This window comes from Zea mays, chromosome 1 (assembly GCF_902167145.1).
Source record: "Zea mays cultivar B73 chromosome 1, Zm-B73-REFERENCE-NAM-5.0, whole genome shotgun sequence".
In the NCBI taxonomy this organism is placed as follows: domain Eukaryota; kingdom Viridiplantae; phylum Streptophyta; class Magnoliopsida; order Poales; family Poaceae; genus Zea; species Zea mays.
Window position 1 is genome coordinate 58,502,036 of NC_050096.1, and position 21,645 is coordinate 58,523,680.

A 21,645-nucleotide genomic window follows, 5' to 3' on the forward strand; every position below is an offset into this window, starting at 1 on the left:
GGGGAGAGGCCAATGAAGTACGTGAGCACTTGATATGCAATAGATTGCTAAAAGGGTACAAAACATGGAATACATAAAAAAGGTACCTCTTCCATGAATCATGAAAACTATATATGTGAGTGCTGAGAATATTATTGAGAAGTCTAATAAAGATAATGATATACCTAATTTGCTTGGAGACTTGTCTAGTGGTTGAGATGATAAGAGGAGATTTTATGAGAAAAGTTTTGCAACTTTAATTGTGATGAGCTAGTTGTCATTCAGAAGTTTGTAGCAGAAAATAGCAGACTTGTACCCTAGTCACAAGAAAGAAAGTTTCGATTTCTAATTGGATTGCTCCATATCATACTCCTTCAAGGATGGATAGATAGATCTTTTAACCTGCTACAACATCTACTTAATCATGTACCCCTAAAGGTTTCAGCACTAGCTAGAAACTTTCATGAAGCTAAGAATCTTGCAAAGTTGTGGGGGGTACACATCATACTGAAGATAATTTAGCTCTGTGTAAGAAATGGTATATACAACTCTCTATATTGTATTACATTCTTTTGTTGCATTTTTTGTGCTGAATCAAAACACTTGTACAGTAAGGAGCTAGGCACCCACCTCAAAGAAATGAATTGTATACCAAAACACATAGAAGAAAAGGTGGAGTTACTTCACTTTAGGCAAAACCAATAAATGTAAACTCTCTTTCCCTGAAAACGAATTGTAGTATGTAATATTGTTCTTTGGTGCATACATATCCACATTCAATATTTATAGTTTTATATAATTATGCATTTTTAAGATTACATTAATCTCTAAATTAGTTATGACATAAATGATGGATAAATCACATATATCAATAATAGCATATCCACATAATAGATTAGATATGTCTTGTACGCATCTAACAGAAATATAAGCTAAGAAGTCATCATTACTTACAACTAGGATCACTATAGCCTGATCGAAAATGAGTCTGTGCTATCATTAAAGTATGTAGATATCACAATGCAGATTGACTCTGCGAGCAATCTCGTGACCGCTGCCAAAAACCGGATTCTCCCCAACCCATACAGGTTCTTAAGCGGAGCGAGGTTTCGAAGACACTGCTTTGCTCACCATCGGCATAATGCCAGTGTCAGGGATCAGGAGTCTAAGGTCATGCGATACCGAGGACTCCATCATTTATGACTCTAATACATAGTAGATTGAATGTTTCTCTTATCTTTCGGTGAAAACGTCCTCTCTATTATATTGGAGATTGGGGTCAGGATAACCACAAGTTAAAATAAAGGAACCGACTCAGCTACGGAATTAACTAAAGTCACAAGTCACACAAAAAAAGTGAAACACGCATGTGTACTTGTGCGTGTAGATTTAGCTTCCTATCTCTCATGCTTTTTTGAGGAATGACCAGAAACAAGCTATTTAGGTTGGTTATATCCACATTCCATGTATCATGTGGAACTAAAACTCACCACTCCCACCATGTATGAATGAGTCTTTGAGATTTATTCTAGATTTTATTATAAAGTAAATAGGACATGCTTAATAAACTCCAACAATATCCAACTAGATGTCGAAGCCACAACATAATCAACTCTTTAGATGTCCTTAAATGGTGTTTATATATCAATTTTGTACTAAAGATTGTTAAGTTAAACATTCACTTAGACACAAGAGGTTGGTTGAGTCTCAAAACCACCCAACGATAGTTCACAGGTTCCACCGGATTTTGGCCTCAAAACCTGTCGACACGGTTCCGCTTCAGCCCATATACAAAGAATTCAATCTCCTACATGTTCATCTTTTTAATTGAAGTTGGTGGTGTGAATGACTTTGACTTCCCATTCTTCCTTCCAGTCTACTACTGCATGACATTAGCATTAGATTGTGCCTCATGTGCCTTGGATGCACCATCCTTTGTCTATGTATTTTCTTCAACATCTAGAGAGGCTAACAGATTTTCATTAGATATGTCTTCATGTGTTTTAGAGCCATGTCAAAATTCCTCCAAGTTGGAGGTAATTTGTCAATGATGCCCCTACCATAAATGGATCAAGCATGATATGTCCAAGTTACTGGAGCTCGCCAATTATAAGTTACATCTCATGATATTGCTCAACAATAGAGCGATTGTCAACCATCTTATAGTTATGATAACATTCAATGACATACAACTCATGTCTGGCATTAGAGTCACCGTATTTATATTTGATAGACTCCATGAGCTCTCTTGCACTCTTTATGTTCATGTACATATCATAAAGCTTATCAGCCAACACACTTAAAATGCATTCTACTGCTATCACATTGTCCTTGTCAAACTCCCTTTATTTTCAATAGTTAGAGGACCTTCACAAGGCTTGACAACCCAAGACTTGTCCGTAGCAACGAGGCACAAATCAAGTTTTGTAGACCGTCTCTTAAAGTTTGATGCACCGAACTTCTTAGGTTTTATCACATCAACAAAGTTATTACCCACTTTAAGTCCCCATCATGTTTTCAGATTGTTAGATAGTTGCACACTTTTAAGATTAAATTAATTCCTAAAGCAATCACTATATAAATAGTGGATAAACCATGCATAGAAATAATATCATGTTCACGTAGCAAATTAAATATGTTTTGAACACATCTAATAAAAACATGAGAGGAACTCATCATTACTTACAGTGAGGATCGTTCCAACCTAGTCGAAGATTATTTGTGATGTCATTAAAGTCCGTAGATATCGCAGTGCAGAACAACTCAATGAGTAATCGTTGCCTAAAAACCTGATTCACCCTAGCCCATGGAGGTTCTTTAGTTGTACGAGATTTTAAAGACACTACTCTCTTCGCTGCCATTGTCACGCTAATATCAGATATGGACAAGCCTAGGGTTGACATGTAGCACTAAGGACTCCCTCATCTAAAACCCTAGCGTGTAGTAGATTGGTTGTTCCTCTTACCTTTTAGGGAGAACACCCTCTCTAATATATAGGGATTAGGCTCAGTACTAAGTTGCATGCACCAACCAATTCAACCAAAAATCTTAAGTTGATAGGAGGGGGTGGACAATTCACTTATATTATATTCTAACACTCCCCCTAACGTCGAGGCTCTCTTGGCTCTCAGACATGGAATAGGAGCAAGTAATAATTCTTTTATTTAATTATGTTAACCATGATTCAAACTCGAGACATCTGGTTCTGGTACCATATTAAGTTTCATGCACCAACCAATTCAACCCAAAATCTTAAGCTGGTAGGAGGGGACGAGCAATTCACTTATATTATATTCCAACACTCAGGATAACCATGCACAAAAGAGAAGAAACTGACTTGGTTACGATCTCTATGGTTTGATCTATTCATTTCAGAACTAGCTTGGCACACAAGGCAAAGTCATATTATTGTAGAAAACGACAAAAGAGATTTAGCACTTGGCAAAGAGTCGGATTCCGGTAGTGTTACATAATCGATAGCTGTTACTTTGGAGTTTCTCAAAAAAATTGAAAAAAAACTTTCGTCTTTTCACATGCCTTGAGGACTCTAGATATCTTTTGAACTTGCCTTTTTTGTGATAACTGTTTGGTTTTTCCACAATCGAATTGGAGATTGATAAACCCATTAAGATCTAGAATTGATTTCCCACTATCGATAAATCCATTAAGAGCTCTATATGACATATCCACTTGTTGCCTTGATTAAATCAGCATCAGAGATACAATTAGAATCACTATATTGCTTAAGTACTTTAGAATACCTAATATTGTGAAGTCCATAACCTACTGTACCACTCAAGTGGTAATAAGTCACTCGAATAATCATACAAGAAACGTGAAACATGTGTACTTACGCTTGTGTGTTTGGATTTAGCTTACTCTCTCTTATGCTTCCTTTTACGGAGTGGCAAGACACAAGGTGTCCTTTACCCCTTTCTACTTCTCTTGTAGGACTAAAGCCCATCGCTCCTCCTCCCATCATACATGAGTGAGCCTTCTAGATTTATTCTAGATTTTATTGTGAAGTAAACAGGTCAAGCTTTAATAAACTTCAATATGTGGAACAAACGCGAAGCAACTATTGAAGCCCATCCAGAGTCAAAAGGGGAGAACAATTCAAAGAGCTTATGTTTTTGTTGCTCATTGTGTAAAAGAGCCAAGAGGGAGAGTTTTAATGTCCTGGGTCTCCTAATGCTAGATTAGAGGGCGCTTGATCGGAGGACATGTTTTTTTTCCAAGGATGTTCTCTTTTTTATGGTGTGTGTTTTGTTAATTTTCGATCTCTAATTAAGGTTGTATGTAGGAGGCTGCAAAAGAAAAGACCCACCCCTCTAAGATGTTGGTACTCCAGGTCCTGGATTGAAGCATAACAGATAGAAAAGAAATTTGGTCAGAAGGGTTTTCATTTTCTTTTTCTTTTTTTGTTTTCTTTTGATTGAGGTGAGCCAGAAAAGAAGTTGGAGTACCGTGAGCATGAAAATGGACCACGACCTCCGGCTCCAGCCAAGTTCGCCACTGTTTGGTTGCCATTGACACCTAGCCGGTGCACGACTGCACGCTGCACCTGACCTTCTTCTTGACTGATGAAGCTGAGATACGGCAGACTGACGGAACTCTGGCGTCGCTTCATGCCGTGTTCGCTACCAATCCTCTTCCCAGCGACGCAAAAGCGATGTGGAAAAAAATCACTCTGGTTCGATGCAGCAGCCTGGCTGCACGAAACCGTAGACTCGCCGTCTCTCTACTCGCACGTCCACACCAGCACGGGGGCGCGCTCGGTCGTGGACCTGATATGCGGCGGCGAGGGGAAAGGGAGACGGCGCGCTTCTTGGCTTGCCAAAGTGTCTTCTGCTATGGTTTTCCGCTTGAGAATTTTTTTGTCCCTCCCGCTCCTATAGCGGAGGTTGGTCTGAAAAATACTGAAACCTTGTTCGTCTTTCTGTAGTGGCTGGCGATAGTGAAGTCGTGCTGGTGCTTGAGGACCCGTGAGCCGTCAGCAGCTGGTTTCGTGAAGATGTTCGCTGGCAGTACTACTGTCCGTCGCTCTCAGGTGGAGCAAGGCAGCAGGCAGCAGCAGATCGATACACGAGACCAGCGGAGGATCTTGTTGGGTTAGTTTAGTTGGCAAGCAGCTCGACGATTGGTGCGATCTTGCTTGCTGCAGGGCCCAGTGTTTGATGGCAAGGCGCTTGAGGCCGGGTGTCCAGGGGGAGTGCATGAGCGGCCCATGTATAAAATTAATTAAAGATCCTAACTATTGTTGACAAACATTTGCTCTGCCTGCGCGGTGACAACGCAAACTATTACGAGTCCGCGCGTGATCTCTCGTGGGCTGTCTGCTACAGACCGGCCCATGTATCGATGCAGGAGGAGCACGGCACGTGTTTCAGCCCGTAACTAAACTGGGCTGCTATTACTTTCCTTTCTTTCTTTCTTTTTTGAAAGGTCCACGTTTCTTTGGCTGGGGATCGGAGCTCCGAGAAAAATCCACGGGAGCAGGGTGACCGCGGGACCTCCGCCGGGCGAGATCTCCCTCCATCTTCCCAGCAGCGAGGAAGAAAAGTCAGTGCAGGTTCGTCGCAGGCAGCAGCCTGATAGTCGAGATACAGAGAACCGCATTTACTCTGCATCCCAAGGGCAGTTTTCACGCTGCTCGCACCGAGCACAACCCGCACGGCGGCCTGGCGACGCTGGCGGCTACCTGCTGATGCAAGGGGAGACGACGAGAACGAGACCCAACCGCGCGTTCAATGCGACGAGGTGGACGTATCGCGCCGCCGGCCCGCCGTCGCGAAATGGTCCTCCAGCCAGGGCTAGGCACGAATTATTGGGGGGCGCGGAGGAAATGCGGCGACGACGACGGCCGGCTACGTCTTCTCCGGCTTCTCGCCAAAGTATCTTTTGGTTTCCACTCAATATCTTTTTTGGTTTCGCGGAGACAATGAGAAATCTCCTAGGCTGAGACGCTGCCAGTCATCATGTCGCGTTAGCAAAGGTCTGTGAGATAAATGTGGCCGAGTCAGGATTCAGGAAAAGCGTCATCATTCATCCAGGGTTTGGCGTGGCTGCATCTGCATCATTAGTACTAGTACGTACTACTGTACTGCTTTGGGTTTAGCACGTGTGAGCCGTGCCATGCAGTCTCGGTACACGCATGCATCATTGCGCCGTAGTGCTTTGTTTTGTCGCAAAATTACTGGTTCCATTCAAACCATATATATATAGTACGTCCGGAGCACTGCTTCTTCACGTGGCACAGGTACCACACGGTGAGAAGGGACGCAGACGCATATAATCCATGATTCACAAGCCAGACCACGCACCGTGCAGACATGCCGAACTTCTTCGTATTTTAGCCCCCTTTTTATTTCACGTTCACTTTTTTATGGGACTGTTACCATGTTGGGCACTTTGAGTGTCTGCGTGATGATCTACCACGCAAATTTTCTGCTTTTGCTTCCGGTGGCTAGTTTTGGACTCTGAGCTAATATATCATCCCAGCCAGCCGTTTGAGATCTGTGGAAGCCCAAGTACTCAAATATCACTCGGCAGTGTAGGCGCTTTTGTGAAGTGTTTTGCTTAGTTAGACCGGTGTGTAAGTGATTGCTCTAGGATATGTTTAGTGATTAGAAGCGAGGAATAGGCACCTCCAATCATTCGTGTTTGTGCTCAACATTGGCCCTGATTGGTTGTTGTACCGTTGAAGACAGGCTCGTACCTGAGGAGTCAGGTTTATTATGCACAGGCTAAGCTCATACATATGCTTTTGATTGATTGTTTGCGTCGGTACATTCAGGATAGATACAATCTCTGTTTGGTTGTGTGTATCAAAACATATATATAGAAAAGTGTATAAATAAATCTTCAAATATTACATAACGATTGTCTTGGTGATTACTAACAAAAATCTTAAAAGTATGACTATAAAATCAGTTTGATGATTATGTAATTTAATTATGAAATATAATAGAAAACATAAAAACACATGTGTCTTGGTTTGGGTGCGTCTGCACAGGCAGCAGCTGCATGTCGGTGTACGCTCGTGGGCCGCGTACGGCTGGAGCCTGGCTGCCCCTGTGATTTGCATCCGTTCAACCTGTATACGAAGTGAAGTGAACCAAACAAAAGTTGCTTTAAGACTCCGCGGGTGCGGTTGCATGCCGATGTACACCAACCAAACAGATGGATTGTGTCTCTTGATGCTTGCGCGTGGCATTGTAGTACTACAGAGATGGGTCGTAAATCATGCTATGTTACACCAATTGCGTTCACGGTGTGCCCGCCATCGTATATTGGACGGAACAAGGCCCGTGCCGATTCAACCAGAAATTCGATAGCGGAGGCGATGGAGAGCATCTAGGAGAGCTTGAAGTCGGAGCACCACTTACATGTGGAGAAGTTCCGAGGTTTTCAATGGAGTTACCTAACCAGGGGCTTGGCCCTCGTATCGGCATTCCCTTGTGTGGGCTCTAACAAGGATTAGGTGGAAGATTTTGTGTGTTTCTCAATATCTTGGTGAACACACTGGCTCATCAACGAGAGTTTGTATCTCTATCATATTTAAGTTTTCGTATTTATATTGTGTTATATTCTTTATATGTTTTATCTTCCGAACTTTGTTATAGGCTAGTGAACAGGTTTGGAAAAGGATGATACATTGCTCTCGGAGATCTACGGATAAAATCCAAGCTTTCAAGATTGAATCAATAGATTAGAGAAGGTTATATGGATTGGGGAGACAGAGACGGAGATAGATGATAAACAAATCAGGTCCGCCTCAGCTAGAAAACTAGGTCTAGATGTGGTGGTTTAAATTGGAGCTCAGTGTTAACCTATGACACCTAGGTATTGCCACACGTTAGAGACATGTTGACATATACGTCATCAGTGACGTGATATCATGTAACCTCGATGTCATAGGCCACGGTAGCTACCTCTAAAATCTTATTATCTCCGTTCTCGAATATTTGTCAGTCGCTAGTCTATTTTTGAACTAAAACGTGATAAATGAAAAGAAACGTATAGAGTAACATTGCAATAGTCATACCATAAGTGTAAACATGCAATATTTATTAAAAAAGACTAAAATAAAAAATCGGGCAGACATGTTGGTCGTCGTTGGTCCAGGTCCTGGAGCACGTACGCACAAGAGATGCACCGGGTACCACACACAGACACACTTGTGTACTACCTCCACTTATGTACTGCATGCCCGTGACCTGCAGACGGTGCACAAGTTTCACATGCAACTCCGAACCACGGCGCATGTACCAGACACAGCACGTACGGTACATGCACCATCGTCTCCTCTTCTGAAATTTTCATTTTTTTTTTCTCCCAACAGGGTCCACTAAAATCGTAACTAGTCCGGAAACAAAACGAAATCAAATCCTCCCCACCCCACCCGCCCACGTCCACGACCTTTCCATGTCCGAAACCGCGAGACGGCTTCCTGCACGCACGAACTCCTACTGAAACATTTTTTCCGCCCCTTCAAACATGCCCCAACTGAAATATTGGGCCATTCAATCCAAAATATTCCGAAAATAACACGGTCTACTCCTAACCTGGCCGCTGCAAGCGTGCGCATGACACCGATGCCAGGCTTAGCAAAATGCAGAGGCTGTTCGTTCTGGACCAAGAAACCTGACCCCATTGGTGAACTCGGCTTAACTAACATTATCTCCTCCTCCGATCCAGTAAACAACCGCACACAGAACCGCGCGCTCGTACGTCGGGCCCGCCCACCAGAGGCCGGCGTTTGACGCCTGCGGCTGGAAAGGTCGCCGCCGGCCCTCTCGCCATCCCGGAAGAAGCTTCGCCACCCCCACCCCCACCCCCGGGCCTGCTCCCGGTCGTCCCAGCTGCCAGCCGGTCACTGACGTTAACCTGAGCGCGCGTGAGCTGAGAGCCGTGCACGCAACCATGTCCATGTCACCACACCAGCAACCGGGGTCGCGCGCGCGCGGAGACCTGTAGCTGTAGGGCCATCTATATGTTTTTTTTTTTTTTTTTTGCTTTTCATTGCATCATCAGAATGCAGGTGCGCCGAGTGATCATCGTTTTCACTCCGCAAACCGGGACCGGCCGGGCTCTAGTTTACTCGTGATAAACCGCCACCTTTTCCGGCCCTTGCTTCCGGGCTAAGCCTCCCCGGCCCGGCCGGGACAGGCGAGAGGGGACAGCTTGATCGGGCTCAGAAACCGATGGCGAGAAGGCCTCCTGTCGCTGCATCCATGGCCTGGCCTGGCCTGGCCACCCCCCGTTCATTCCCCGTCCACGGCCGGCAAGATCTCTCTTTTTCGCGAAATAATAAACAATAAAGCACCACTTTATTTCGTGAAGTGTCAAGGTAGCTAGCTAGCCACGGATGATCGATGGAGACCAACCATGGCGGTTGGCGGGCATGTCCTGCCTGCTTGCTTTCACAGCCTACGCAGCTCCATGTCAGCGCCGTGGATCTTTGCAGCGCAAAGTCGCCACCTACCTGCCACCCCTTCTCGCTCTGGAATGTGCGTGCCCATCCGTCTGTCTGAATCAGCGCTGAAAGGATCCTCCCGCGCCGACCAATTCCCATCACGAACCTAGATTTTTATTTTTTGTTCCTAATAACCCATGGCCATGGGTTAGGAGGTGCATTATTAGGCAAAGTTCAGCGATTAGTTTACTGTTGCCTTTATTCAGAAAAGCTGTCCCTGGAGACTGGAGTGATGGAGACAGCGTTGTTCCCGGCAAGGACTGTGCATCTCCAGTTAAATAATATAAAACTCAGGTGGGAAGAGTTAGGTGACAGACAGACCGAAATGTGTCCGTCAAAATGCACGATGGTTCAGCGGAGGCTGGCGACAAAATAAAGGGTGAGAGATAATATTTCTCTCTCTCTCTCTCTCTATGATCTTGGTTTGCTTTTTAAAATTTCAGCCAAACGATTCAGATATCGAAAATGGCAAACAAGTACCTCACGAGCATAAACAATGTGTGTATATTTTCGATAGTGATCGATGGATATAGCGGAGCATTCGAACTAGCAAGGGAACCGAACATGATACTAAAAATCTCCAAAATCGAAAAATTGTGCTCTCTCAAGTTCAACCGAGGTAAAATAAGCATGTCTCTAACAGATCGTATATATGATCGTGTAAAACACTGATTTATACTATATGGTGCATTGTTCACATAGTGTAATTTAGAATAGAAGATCTGATAGGAAATTCGCATGCCATTGCCAAGCTGGTCTAGCCAGAATACAAGGACGAGGTTTTGCGCCGCAAGCCCCAAAACATCCCTACAAAATCTTGAAATCCTCTATTTTAGGTTAGATCGAGATAAAACTTGGCACACTACTTCAGGATATCTAGAGGGTTTTGACTCGTCCTATCTATTGAGTCTGCATGAATTGACCAAACCGCACTTCAGATTAATTTGGGTTTTCTCCACAACCAGCAAAAAGGAAAAACTATATACTTGTGTGAGATCTGCTCGAACCACCTTGCATATATGATCTCGAGTACTCATAACACATAGACAAGGCCAAGAAACAAACCCAAAACACACACACACACACTAATTGGAGTACTAAAACATACAAAAAAAAGTGAAGATAGGGCTCCAAAAGATAAGGTGCAATTAAGACTCGGCAATACAACCCACAAGATTGGGCTATGAAAACTGGACACGAGGAAAAAAGAGCAAGAAGAACTCAACAAACAACTCACAAGAGGTAAGGTCTTCCATTCCCATAACGTTTATCAGTTACAGAGTCGAATTACAAAGATAAATAATTAGTGCAGTGTCTAAATCATCTGTGAATCTCAATAGAAACAAGAGGAAGGGAAAACCTACAATGACAAAATAAAACGATGTGCTAGAGAGAAGAGGCTCGTTGGATCTTCACATATGACACCTCAAGTTTCTAAACCACCAAACTACTCTGGAGTAGTATACTCTCTATGCTCTCTCCATAACATATGTCGCCTCTTAATTCTGAATCGCCAAGTCTTCTAATGCCTTCGCTTGACTTGATCAACCTCTCGCTTTGATTTTGTCAGCACGCTGTACTCCTACATTTACTATTACACTTGGCAATGACCCCAGGTATCAGTCACCAATGGTTTGTCTTTCAGTTTCTCCAATCACCTCGTTTAAGCTCGACATTCATCCTTCACCAATCCTAGTCCATCGACATAAACTTGCATGACTTTTATCTTCGATGTCGGCCACCGTTTGTGTTGTATACTGTCGGAGAGTAAATCTCCGGCCGGGTGGCGGAGTGCACCCGCCCTAAATCCTGAGATGAGGAGGGGCTTAGGCGTTTTGCTTGATCGTTGGAATGAACGGGAAGAACGCAAGAACACACAAGGATTTAGAGTAGTTCGGGCCGCCGGAGCGTAATACCCTACTCCACTGTGGGATGTATTGCTTGTGAGCTTGTATGAGCTTGAGAGTCTGAGGTGTGATCTAAGATTGCGTGTGTGTGTAACGTCGCATGCCTCCCCTTTTATAGCTGAAGGGGGGCATGCACAAAGGGACTGGACCCCGACATGTGGGTCCAGGGACATAAAGAATATAGTGCTTGGAACCTACTAATGTCTGTTGCCGAGACCATCTTCTTGTGCCCTAACGCCCGAGATCTGCGTATCTTCGGCGTGCAGGGGAAGCTTCTTGTAGAAGAGAGGATGAGTATAGCGCGCCACTTGGTACGAGCGCACTGTTTGCCAGCAGACCCAGCAGGCGCGCTGCCTGCTGGATGACCTTGACGCCGCCTGCCAGCGGATGGGACGGGACGCATTAAATGCTGAGAGGGCACGTCGCCCGTCAGCGCAGTGGCAGGCGGCGTGTCCTCTCCTCAATAAATGCAGGGGCTGCACGACTTCACGTCAGGTTCGACCCGATAGCTTATGTCATGGGCCACAAGCAGCGGGTCTCCGCCTGAGCGGGAAGTGGAGGGCAAGGCCCGGACACGTGTCAGCACTGGACCCCTGCTCATACCAGGGTCCTCCTCGTTCCGGGACCCCGCTGAGGTTCGGACCTACCCAGAGGCTCCGGACTTATATGTATAGGGGTCCGGTGTCCTTCTGTGAGGGCCCTGACTTACTGGGATGTGTTATCCTTCCTTGCCACGTGGCGCCCTTTTGGTCTACCCCTGCGGTGGGGTTAGGTGTCGTCCCCCCGCGTGGCTAGGAGACGTCGCATGGGTGCGGCATCTTCATGCTGTAGAAGAGGGTACCCCTGATTTAGAGTACCGACATATACCTTTGCACTCCAAGCCAAGAGACATATTGCATAACATTACACTCGTGCTATGATTAGTGCATATACACAACCAAATTCGGTCATCTTCTTGGTAATCTCTCATCACACTTAGGGATGACAATGGGGAATTGCCCGTAGAGGAATAGCTCTCCATCCCCAACCCCGTGATGAATTTTTTTTCCCATGGGGATCCCCATGAATGCTTGCAGGGGATATTTCTACCCTAGCCCCATTCCTAACGGGGATAAATCCTCAACGAGGATCCATGTCCCCACATAAATTATAATTAGGACGTACTTCCTTTGTTATTAATGGTCACTTATATATATTGTTAGACATAAAAATCATTATATGTACATCAAAATGAACATATTTGTTCAATGAGTGATCTCTTGACAAGTTAATTGTTTATTTTTATCATTAATTATTACACGAAAATTTCATCGCATGTAAGTTTAACGGGTCCCCGTGAGGAACGGGATGGAGAATGCTTCCCTGTCCCCGTACCTATTTACCCGTCAGAGGATAATTTTCTCCGTTTACATCTCCGTGGGGGAAGAAACATTTCCATCACCATCCCGGCCCTAATAGAAAGAATTCTCCACGGGAAATCAGGGATCGGGTCCCTATCGCCATCTCTGAATTCACACTTGAAGGCATATATCAACCAAGTGTTTGCATTCAAAAATGCCACCACCGTCAGCGTCTCCAATATCCAAGTGTTTCTAGGAATATCCACAGGTTTAGGCATTTGAGTAAAAGCTAGCCGTGAAAATTGTAAAATCCTAAACACCACAGTAGCAATGCAGTATATCCTCACAATATCATAAAGTCAACATCGCTTTAAATTCTTTGGAACTTGAACGTGGAGGCGTAAGCAGCAATGGAGCACTCATTTTTTTGTCGTGTCCAACCTTCAAATCGACTGGGAAATTCAGCCAAACCATTCATGAAAAGGCTCCAAAAAAATCTAGTTTTAAACCACAGGTTTTTCCCATAACGAAGCAAAAAGTAATAGTCACCATGTACATAGGAGGTAAGGCTGTCTCCAGCAACATCCTCTATATCCATCCTCTATATTCATCCTTTACAGTCTACTCTAAAAGATTTCATCATCTATATCTCCCTCCTTTCCAACAATGTCCTTTAAAATACGTCCTCTATACACAAATACATAAATTAGAGATATTTTTTATTTTTGGTACATACGTATTTGTCATACTCTTAAATGTATTGTACATGTTTTAGTTTTGCTAAACCGGTTATTTAAAGTATTCAAATGGATAGATGACCGTTTAGAGAAACTCTATATATAGAGAATTCAGCAGCGTCCTCTAAATTTAAAGAACCGTTTAGAGGACGCTGCTAGAGAGCGTAGATGACCGTTTAGTCCTCTATATTTAGAGTACATGAGGCTTTAGAGGCTCTTGCTGGAGTCAGCCTGGCTTATATTCCCACAAGATTCATCGGTTACATGGTCAAGATTACAAAGATAAATAATTTTACGGTGTCTAAATTATTCGTGGATCTCAACAAAGACAAGAGCAAGAGAAAACCTACAATGATAAATAAAATAATGTTCTACAGAGATGAGGCTCGTGGGATCTTCACATATGTCACCTCTAGTTAGGGCTGGAAACTAATTGAGCCGGCTTAGCTCGGTGCGGCTCGGTGATTAAACGGGCTCGATTCGGCTTGTCCACTTGGTAAGTTAGAGAAAGAGGCTCGGATAGGCTCGACATTGGCTCGCGAGCCATTTTATGATACTTATTATTGCATTATTTAGTGAATTAACGTTATATAAATTCAAAATATAGAATCATCATTCAACATTATGAGTAATTTAAATTATAATTGTAATAGATTCATCATCAAAGACAAAAAACGAGTTATTATTCATAAAATTATCTAATATTCATCATTATTCTATAAATTGGTTAATTTGACACATCGGCTCACGTGCTAGAATAAGGCAGCTCGGCTCGGCTCGCTACAAAAATGAGCTCGAAAAATGGACTCGACTCGCCTCGTTCGAGGCTCGCAAGCCGCTTCGTGAGCCTCAAACTTATTTTCCAGTCCTACCTCTAGTATCTAAACCACCAAAACTACTCTATAGTAGTATATTCTCTACGCTTTCTCCGTGATATTGACAATATATCACCTCTAGTTCTAGATTGCCCGATCGCCAAATCCTCTAATGCCTTCTCTTGACTTGATCCACTATATGGCCTTGACTTTGTTAACATGGTCTATTCCCGCATATACTATTGCAGTTGTCATTGACCTCAAGTATCATCAGTCACCAATGGTCGGTCCATTTAAACTCGACGTTCGTCCTTCACCACTTCTAGGACATCGAGACATATTGCATAACGTTATATTCACTCTATGATTTAGTCTATATACTCAACCAAAACCGACCATCTCCTTAATAACCGCTGATCATTTTTTAACACCATAGACGTATATCAACCATGCATGTACTTGCATTCAGAAATACCACCAGTACGTGTCGGTGTCTCCAATTTCCAAGTGTTTCTACAGGAATAGGCGAATAGCCACATGTTTAGGCATGAGTAAAAGCTAGCCGTGAAAAAAAAATGTGGAATCCTAAACACCAGAGAAGCGACGCAGTATATACCCACGCAATAACAATATCATCAGTCAGCATCGCTTTAAATTCTCTGGAACTCGTACACAGAGCGAGGCGTAAGCAGCACTCTTCTTTTTTTTTTGTTGGTAGTGTCCAACCTGCTTTAAATCGACTGGGAAATTCAGCCAAACCATTCACCAAAAGGCTCCAAAAAAATCTTGTCTTAAACCGCAGGGGTCCCCAAAAATGACGCAAAAATTCACAGTCACCCATTGTGAACGCCTCATCGGCCTGACAACTACGTTCATATCATGGACTGTACTGCGCTCTCAGCATCTCACATGTAGCTCCGAAAGCAAGGAAACAATGGAGCACACTATGCGCGGATCACGCAATTATTTGCCGAACAGTAAAGGGCACGAACAAGTCCAGAGTTTGCGAGGCGGCCGTGGCTCGCGACTGGACTCCACGAGCTTATTTGAGGCGACGGTGGGCGACTGTGATGTTTTTTTTTTAGCCTGGAGAAATTTGAAACCACTTGATTTAGTTCGTACAGAAAAGGGATTTTTTCTGATGGGTACATGCATGTCTGTATAGCTGATACTTTGGTAGGGGCCAAATGGGTTGAGTATTTTACAAATAATCATTGTGGCCATTATATTATGTCGTCCTTGCGCTTGCGCACTAATCTTTCTTCCTCTTGTTGTTGTCGTTTTTGATTGATGGAGTGGAGATTATCAGTTTGGTCAGCTGTATATTGAGGCCAGCTTTGAGTGCTCTGTGGATGTGCCAGGGGGGAGGAGATAACCCTAGCTCTTTATGAAAAGAAGAAGAAGAAGAAAAATCATGAAAGGTGAACGTGGTTCGAGGTGTCTCTAGAGTAAGATTTTGCTTTATAGTGGGAAATCACGGATTAAATGGAGTAGTTTCGTCTGGCTTGAAATTTACTACAAAAATGGAGCATTCTGGGATTTATTTTTTGATAAAAACAAAGACACGATGCAAAGTGTTTGCGCGTAATAGAACGTGTGGTTTTAAGAGCCATGGTGCTGCTAAAACTGTTGGTTTTTTTGTTTCGAGATTTAGAGCAACTCCAGTAGTTCTCTAAAAGACTTTCTAAATTAATAATTTAGGTAGTTAACATGAAAACTATTCTCCAACAGTTCTCTAAATGAACTTTCTAAATTTAACAACTTGTCATCTAACCTCATTTTCTCTCTACATTTGGCAACCATGTAACAACTCCCTAAACAAAAATGACTGCATTATATAGTTTTTGTGACTTATTTTTTATGTGGATAAATACAAAACAAAATTACAACCTATATTTAGAGAACTATTGGAGAACTCACATTTTTTTACTCCAAAAGCCATTTAACAACTTCTTAAATCTGTGATTTAGAGCTAAAATTTACATAACTATTGGAGTTGCTCTTAAAAGAGCTCTAACCGAGCACTACGACCCTGTTTGGAATTGTATTATTTTTGCAGTTTTGTTGGAGCTCAAAAGGTGTACAGTCAAAACGCAGTTTTAAATACCATGGTTTAACCAAAACTGTGGTATTTTTGGAGTTTTCGAAACTCTACTCAAGACCTCAGTTTTCTTTTCTTCTCTCTACATATACTTTGACACCGAACCAAACACTACCTAATTGGTAAAACATCTTTTTTTTTAGGCACCAGGGGCATGCTGAACCTGGCGTCGTTGCTGGTTGCAGTTTGCAGCAGCAAGCGCTAGTTAGACCTGCCATGATACTTGGCCGAAAGCAGGCAATGGCGTAGTAGCCTTTACGTTGCTAAAGCCAAAGCGCCTGAACCGACTCAGCGGCGGGTCGTTCGTCTCTGGGGAATCTGGCGCGAATTTGGTCTGAACAGGACACGTTTGGGGCCTCATGCCCGGCCCCGTTCGTCCCAGTGAATCCGACGGCGACCGCCTCCTCTGGCCGCTGCGACCCGCCGCTGGCGCCACGGGACGACGGCGACCGAGCGCTGGAGGATCCACGCAGAAAACCGTGTGAATTTGAGGGGGTTTTCTATCGGGAACAGAGATTTTAACATGGCAGGCGTTCAGCGCGCATGGTGCGGGGAGCTGTAGCACCAAGCATATCCTATCCCTCTTTCCCGTCCACTCCGGTCCGGACCAGAATTAAGTTTCGTCCAGCACCATTTTTTTTTGCGTGTGTTGTCACCGGCGGCGGGAATGCTGTCGCTGTTGGTGCTGAATGGATCGGCGGTGCGTGCGTGCGTGCTGCACAATGTACTACTACAGGAAAAACCAAATACCAAACCGGCTTTTTCGGCTCAAAACTTCACGCTGATGAAGAGATCATTAAGCCAGCCGGCCAGGCATTTGTTGCCAACGCTGGCGCACCGTACTTTTTTTTTTCTTGGCGATTGGGCATCGCGCTGGCACACGCCAATGATACTCCGGACGCTTTGTCGTGTATGTTAGCGAACCTGTTGGTTTCGGTTCAAGAAGGGACGTTCAGCCGAATTAATGAACCAGCGAATCTTTTTTTTTTTTTTGCTGTTCGGTGCGTGGCACGCCATGTGCCGGCTCTGCTGCACCGAAAGGAAACGAACGGAGCAGCAGTTTTCAGGTACGCTCATAACTCACGCTTGATCCAAACGCTAATCACAGGTCTTAGCCCGGCCCGAGTACATTCCAGCTGCGGTTAGAACAGACAGCCGCCGCCGCCGCCGCCGCCGCCGCCGCCGCCTGCGCCGAGATCTCCGTACGCTGGATGGAATAGTAGTCACGGAGTTGTCGAGCAAACGAGAGAATAGTAGTTGGTAGAGGCCAACTAGAGATTGCAATGGGACTCGATCCTCAATTTCCCACGGTGAATTCCTCTATTATGAGATGTGGATGGAGAAATTTCTTTCCCCGCCGGAATGAAAACGAGGAAAATTTGTCTCCAACGGGTAAGCGGGAACGATGATGAGAAAACATTTCCTTTCTCCACTCCCCACGGGACCCGATAAATTTAGAAGTGCCCATATTTTCATGTAATATTTAATAATACAAATAAATAATTATATTTTCAAGAGATCATCCGTTGTACAAATGCGTTCGTTTTGATGTACATATAATGATTTTTACATCTAACAATGTGCATAAGTGATAATGTTTTAAATTAATAACAAATGAAGTACGAATTAATTATAATTTAAATAGTGATGTGAATCATCGATGTAAATTTATTCCGGCGAGAAACGGGGATGAAAAAGAAATGACCCCGCAAGCGTTCGTAGGGATCTCACAGAAAAACCTTTTCGTCGCAGGGACGGAGATAAAAACCTAAAACCTGACGGAAAATTCTTTATTGCCATCTCTAACGCCAAGCATGCCCAAGTGCAGAGAATTCCCCCACTCCGATCTAGAGATGGCAACGGGTATAAACCCGCTGGGTATTACTTGCCCAAACTCATACCCGCGAAGGAAAAATACGCTCGCTAAAAAACCCATACCCATGACGGGTATAAAATTTTGCCCAAACCCATACCCATGCGGGTTTCGGGTACCCAACGGGTTTCCCATACCCACTAACATCAACATAAAAAATAATTCATCATGTAAATAACAATCAATACATTAATAAGCTAGGATAAAAGGAACAAGTGATAACTAATTTTAGCTTAAAATTTGTTACATGAAGTTTATTTCAATTAGAACATATTCAATTAATAATATTATGAGACATATTTATAAGGAATGGTGATTTTAAGGCGGGTTTTAAAAACCCATGGGTTTTGCAGGTATGGGTAGTGGAAGAACAAACCCATGCCCACGTACCCGTTGGGTTTCTATTTGAACCCATTAACAAACTCATGGGTAGAGAAATTGACCCAAACCCATACCCTAATAGAGCAAAAACCCACCGGGTTTCGGGTAGCGGGTACCCATTGCCATCTCTACTCCGATCCCATCCGTTGTCTCCTCAGTCCGGACCCCTAGTGCCCAATTAACAAGCAAGCATTAGGTACACTCCTGGGTCCCACTCCTCTGCCACTCTCATCATGCTCCTCAACTCACATATAATTAAACTTGATTAGTTGATTTAGAGAGGAGTTTCGATTACTGATTAGCGACCGGCCGGACTCCTTATATAAAATCATGTGACCGTGAGCCTGGCTGAGGCGGCACGCAGGGATGAATCATATTGGCACGCGGGCCCCTCCCCCTGTTGTATTTAAAGGCTATTAATTAAATTATTATGGCGCGGTAGAGGTAGCGTAGAGAAAAAAAAGACCTGCGCACAGCATTGGACGGACTCTGGTTCGTGTCACGTCTCTCGTGACATATCGGTCGCTTAATTAGACAGTTGTCTTTACAAGGATTACGACTTAGCGGCTGACGTAAGACCAGCCTAGAGGTAGGTAGGTGTTTTAGCGTGGTTTCATATGATACTAGTCGGCTGCCCGTGCGTTGCGACGTTTTACAATAATACTCACGTAAACTATTCACCAAAAATATCTCAAGATTTTTTATTGATTGTTTCCGCTCTACGCATAATATTTTTTTTATTTGACTAACTGATGTTATTGTTGACTCCATCCAATGTCTTGATACAACACGACCAATAAAGAGAGCGATTAGAAAAGAGTTCACAACTGAAAGTCGCCTAGAGGGGGGTGAATAGGCGGAATCTAAAATTTACAAACTTAAGCACACACTACAAGTCGGAGTTAGCGTTAGAATTAAATTTGAGTCCGAAAAAGAGGGAAAAACAAATCAACAAAGAAATAAAGCGGATGAACACGGTGATTTAATTTTACCGAGGTTCGGTTCTTGCAAACCTACTCCCCGTTGAGGTGGTCACAAAGACCGGGTCTCTTTCAATCATTTCCCTCTCTCAAACGGCCACTTAGACCGAGTGAGCCTTTCTCTTCAATCAAATGGGACACTTAGTCCACTACAAGGACCACCACAACTTGGTGTCTCTTACTTTGATTGCAAGTGAGTTGGAAACAAAAATAGAGGAAGAAGAAAAGCAATCCAAGCGCAAGAGCTCAAAGGAACACAAAAGTCTCTCTCTAGTCACTAATTTGTTTGGAGTGATTCCGGACTTGGGAGAGGATTTGATCTCTTTGTTTGTGTCTTAGAATGAAGTCTATAGCTCTTGTATGAGGTTTGATGGCTGAAAACTTGGATGCAATGAAGTGTGGTGGTTGGGGGGTATTTATAGCCCCAACCACCAAAATGGCCTTTGGTGAGAGCTTCTGTCGTATGGCGCACCGGACAGTCCGGTGCGCCAGTCACGTCACCTAGCCGTTGGGTTCCGACCGTTGGAGCTCTGATATGTGGGGCCACCAGACAGTCCGATGGTGCACCGGACAGTCACTGTTCACTGTCCGGTGCGCCTTCTGGCGCCTGCTCTGACTCTGCGCGCGCAGTCGCGCACTGTTCACTATTCCTGTAGCTTTTGCAGACGACCGTTGGTGCAGTTAGCCGTTACTCCGCTGGCACACCGGACAGTCTGGTGAATTATAGCGGAGGGGCTCCCCGAATTCCCGAAGCTGAGCAGTTCAGAGGGATTCTCCCTGGTGCACCGGACAGTCCGGTGCGCCAGACCAGGGCAGCCTTTGGTTGCTTTGCTCCTTTCTTTTTGAACCCTTTCTTTGACCTTTGTATTGGTTTATTGTGAACCTTTGACACCTGTAGAACTTATAATCTAGAGCAAGCTAGTTAGTCCAATTGTTTGTGTTGGGCAATTCAACCACCAAAATCATTTAGGAAAAGGTGTGAGCCTATTTCCCTTTCAATCTCCCCCTTTTTGGTGATTGATGCCAACACAAACCAAAGCAAATATATAAGTGCAGAATTGAACTAGTGTGCATAAGGTAAGTGCAAAAGGTTACTTGGAGTTAAACCAATATACATCTTATAAGATATGCATGGATGCTTTCTTCTAATTTTAACATTTTGGACCACGCTTGCACCACTTGTTTTGTTTTTGCAAATGTTTTGGAAATTCTTTTTCAAAGTCTTTTGCAAATAGTCAAAGGTATATGGATAAGATTTTGAGAAGCATTTTCAAGATTTGAAATTTTCTCCCCCTGTTTCAAATGCCTTTTCCTTTGACTAAACAAAACTCCCCCTCAATGAAATTCTCCTCTTAGTGTTCAAGAGGGTTTTATATATTAATTTTGAAAGGTGTCATACCAATTTGAAATTATATTAAAAATAAGATACCAATTGAAAAACTTCTTTAAATTCAAATTGAAAGACTACTTTTTTGAAATTGGTGGCGGCGCGGTCCTTTTGCTTTTGGCTAATACTTTCTCCCCCTTTGGCATGAATCGCCAAAAACGGATACTTGTGAGTGAAATATAAACCCTTTTACTTTCTCACCCCCTTTGCTAAACAATATATGAGTGAAGATTATACCAAATTGGAGAGCGGTGCGGAGTGACGTCGAAGGATAAATAATTCGATGGAGTGGAGTGGAAGCCTTGTCTTCGCCGAAGACTCCTTTTCCCTTTCAATCTATGACTTAGCATAAAATACACTTGAAAACCACATTAGTCATAGCAAAGAAAGAGATATGATCAAAGGTATATTAATGAGCTATGTGTGCAAGGTATCAATCAAAATTCCTAGAATCAAGACTATTGAGCTCATGCCTAAGTTTGGTAAAAGTTTTCTCATCTAATGGCTTGATAAAGATATCGGCTAATTGTTCTTTAGTGTTAATGTAAGCAATCTCGATATCTCTCCGTTGTTGGTGATCCCTTAAAAAGTGATACCGAATGGCTATGTGCTTAGTGCGGCTGTGCTCAACGGGATTATCCGCCATGCGGATTGCACTCTCATTATC

At 43.6% G+C, this 21,645-nt stretch overlaps 1 long non-coding RNA gene across 1 annotated transcript; it reads right to left on the reverse strand.

Annotated features, from left to right (window-relative positions):
• Positions 1 to 2,161: 2,161 nt before the first annotated feature.
• LOC118474591 (uncharacterized) lies at positions 2,162 to 5,198 on the reverse strand. Its single transcript, XR_004854284.1, has 2 exons — positions 4,446 to 5,198; positions 2,162 to 4,333 (listed from the first exon to the last, which is right to left on the reverse strand). It is a non-coding gene; the product is annotated as an uncharacterized lncRNA (long non-coding RNA).
• Between the last annotated feature and the right edge of the window lie 16,447 nt (positions 5,199 to 21,645).